Below are 3,866 nucleotides of genomic sequence, written 5' to 3' on the forward strand. Positions count from 1 at the left end.
GAGAGAGAGAGATCTCTTTATTTTAATATAAATATAGTTCGAGGTTAGGGACCACATTTACCAGAGGAGTCTTGTAGTGGCAGCGGCAATGTGGTTTCCATGTACATTTGCAAACGTACATGTTTTTAACCTGAGTAATAAAAAACAGATTGGTTAGGTTTTTTCTAGGTAGCTTGAAACTGTGTGTTTGTATATATATTATTCTGATTAGTTGCTATGACTTACTGCACTTTGCATTGGGGCTGACTTTAATTTAATTTAGCCAGGTGATTAAATAGAATTTAGCCAGGTGGTTAAATAGTGATTTTAAAAAAAAAAACGATTTAGTTGCCATATTAGAATTGGTAATAATTGTCTTTGTTATTGGATTTTATTTTATTTTTTTGAATTTGTATTCTTACTTTCGTGTAAGGTAGGAATAAAGCAGGGAATGTCTGGTAAGATAAAGTATCAGGAGCTGAAGACTACCAACCATTGTTGGCGCATAACATCCAGATATGATGAGTCTTAGTGGGCCTTGGTGGTTAAAAAAAACCCCAAAACTAGTGCCTAAGAATTTATATCAATGCCATACACTTGAATAATCTAACTTCAGCAACCTCTGTATTTTTCCATGGTTTTGCATAGTGTATCGTGCCTCAAGTTGCAGGCGGGCAGTGAGCACCTGCAGAGGGGCTGCTGGGAGTAACACGAAGAGAGCCGAGAGAGGCATGTAGCTCATGAGTGAATTTAGTCTACAATTTTCACCCAGGGTTAGGGTTGCCACCCGTCCGGTTTTCAACCGGACAGTCCGATTTTGGTGTGTTGTGTACGGGTGCCCCGCCAATGGGCACCCGGACACATCACACTCCGTGGACGTGCCGACACCGGCACTTTAAATTTTCTGACAGGTGCGGCTGCTGAGGTCCTTGTCAAGCCCGATCTGAGCAGCCGCACCGCCGGAACTTCCTCTTCCTCCCTTCTTCTTATCCCCCTTAGAAAGCAGCTGCTGCTGCTGCTGCTGCTCTCCCTTGTCAGCTCTGCCGCTGCAAGGGTAAACATTTCTCCCTGCCCGATTCACTTACGGGCTCCTCTGCCTCATCAGCGGTCACATGTGCCTTTCTCCTCCCTCCTCAGCTGCTATTGGCTGGGAGGGAGAGTGCAGCACCGCCATTGGCTGCCTGTGAATCTTAGGAGAGCTGGACAGGACCTGCAGAGAAGGCAGCTTGGGGCTTTACATGGTGGAAATATCGATCCCCCCACCACCTGGAGAGGAAGAAGAGGGCATGAGGACATCAGCATTGTAAGTCCCTTTTCTATCTTACAACAGTACAAATCACCAGGCCACCTGAAGACATCAGGGCGCCAACTCAGAACAGCACAGAGTATGTCGCTTCACATTATTTTGTATTGCTGGATAATGTATTGCAGGGATTTGCAGTTCTCTATAGATGGTCTCATTACTCCCTCCCCTAGCTGCCTCTCCTCACTCTCTCTCTATTCTCCCCAAACATTTTTTAGTGGCGCTAGAGTGTTTGGGTTTCACTTGAAGAAAAGGTGGCAACCCTACCCAGGGTTCTTAGCTATAATCCTCCCCACCGACCCGAAGGCAGCTTTAAATTAAACACTGCGCTGCTGCAGTCTATATCAGTGTAATGTGGCACAGCAAGAAGAGTCATCAAGTGTTTTGTAGCTTCAAGCTTCGAGTCACATAACACTCAGGTGTGAATGGGGCCTTAAAGTGCAGTCAGATTTCAGCTTCCTGGTGTTAGCTAAATAAAATAATAAAATACTTTAATTTTTTTGTCTTGTACATAAGAAAGAAAGGAAATATATTCAGAAGCGTTATGCATTTCCTTTAAGTTGTGCCTGATGCAAGTGATGGTTCTACCTAATAGTCCCCTGCAGTAGTGTAGGACAGTGTGTACAATGGTTTACCCTGAGTACACTGCAAGCTTGCTCACTCACTGGAACATGAGAGGGAGGTTGCACTGTACAGACTCACACAGAAAGCGGCTACAATCCCCAACAGAAATAGTATGAAATCAGCATGCAATCAACAGTTCTTTGATTTGACTTGTTACACACATCAACTAATACAGAGAGCTGATATATTTTAATATAGCAGAATGTATCTAATAATCGTCACATCTAGGATAACAAGTAATGTTAGAAAGCAGAATTCTGTGGAAGAGTGCCAGCTATTGTAGTAGAGAATACAGCAGCATGTGGGTTTAAACATCCTTAGGATCTGCACACATTTATCTTAGCAGCATGAGGGCCCATTGTGGCAACACAAGTTAAATGCACACGCAGTACGGCAAGGCATCTGCTCTATATGATGCAATTCATTGTGAATGGCACACCTATGTACTGTACAGAAATACACAACTCACTCACAGTTACATACCATGTGTTCTGGTGTGCTGAGTTGGTAGAAAAGGATCATGGGCCTTTTTGCCATTGTGGTGCATTGGCAGCTCATTCACAATGAAGGGGCTGTCATAACGGACTGAACATTAACACACAACATGGCATATGTTAACCCACCACAAGGGTAAATAGGCCCTTATGATTGAAATAAAGCCAAACATTTTATTTAAGTTTTCAATAGAGCTACCAGGTTTCTTTCTGCCGTGTCCCCGTTGTGAGGAATCAGTCTCCTTCTTTGTTCTGGTTACTATTGTCATGGGGACAGAAAGTGAGGGAAAATCCAACGTCTGACAGCTGTCACTAAATCAGGGGAAGGTTTGAATGGAGGCTCCTATTCTGGTAACAGCTTCCTAAGAGGGGCTTTCCCCCTCACTTTGGAGAGATTTCCTCATACTTCATTCTGTGTATACAGGGCCAATGGGGCAAGAGTTTAACCAAGCTCTGCTCTATCCAAAACTAAAAAAACATGTTTTGGCTTTAGATACATTTTATTGAATACATGTGGTCACTTTGTTGTAATATGCTGTTGATATTCCATGATTCTTTATGCTGAATCTCCAGAGAGAGGAATAAGGAGTCACCTGCACTCCAATGGCTTTCGGGGGCCACATAGGAACCCTTCATCAGGCAAAAAATATCATCTCATCACATTGTTTGCCTGATGAAGGCTTCCTACGCGGCTCCAAAATGTTGTTTGTTTTGTGATATTATGAACTTGCATCATTAAAGGACAAGGTTGCATCACAGTTGGAGTCCCGATTACTCTTCTCCTTGTTGCTTTCAAGTGTGGCGCCAACCACATGTCACTGCAGGTTTTGGGATCTATTGGTCAGTTGTGCGATTGGACATGAACCATATCGCCAGAGAGAGAGACATAATACTGCCCCTGTACAAAGCATTAGTAAGATCTCATCTGGAATATATACAGTTCAGTTTTGGGAACCAGCTCACATAAAAAGGAGTGCAGAGAACGGCAACTAGACAGATGAGAGGCATGGAGGAGCTCAGCTATGAGGCAAGATTAGCTGAACTAAATTTGTTCTCTCAAGAGGCGATTAAGGGGGGACATGATCACCATGTATAAATAAATAAATGGTCCATACAGTGAGCTTGGTGCAAAATTATCCACTGTAAGGTCACTTCAAAGGACAAGGGGGCACGCTTTGCATCTGGTTGAAAAGAGGTTTAACCTTTACATATGGAAAGGCGTCTTCACAGTAAAAGCTATGAAAATGTGGAATAGGCTTCCTCAGGAACTAGTTCCAGCCGGTTCAATAAACCGTTCAAAACAAAAAAGTTTGGATGCATTCCTAAATGCTCAGAATATTACTAGATATTACCATTTTATAAGTTAAAAAAACAGAGATTGTTGATCCAGGGAATATCTGATTGCCTAATTTTCCCCCCTGTCAGAGCAAATTGAACCATGCTTTTTAGGGGGGTTGGGGGGGGGG

General features: G+C 43.1%; 1 protein-coding gene across 1 annotated transcript in view; it reads left to right on the top strand.

The window, feature by feature from the left end:
* Positions 1 to 3,866, top strand: part of VGLL1 (vestigial like family member 1) — a 26,348-nt gene that overhangs the window by 591 nt on the left and 21,891 nt on the right. The window lies entirely within an intron of this gene.

This window comes from Nanorana parkeri, unplaced genomic scaffold (assembly GCF_000935625.1).
Source record: "Nanorana parkeri isolate BGI_ZX_2015 unplaced genomic scaffold, ASM93562v1 scaffold182, whole genome shotgun sequence".
Classification (NCBI taxonomy): Eukaryota; Metazoa; Chordata; class Amphibia; order Anura; family Dicroglossidae; genus Nanorana; species Nanorana parkeri.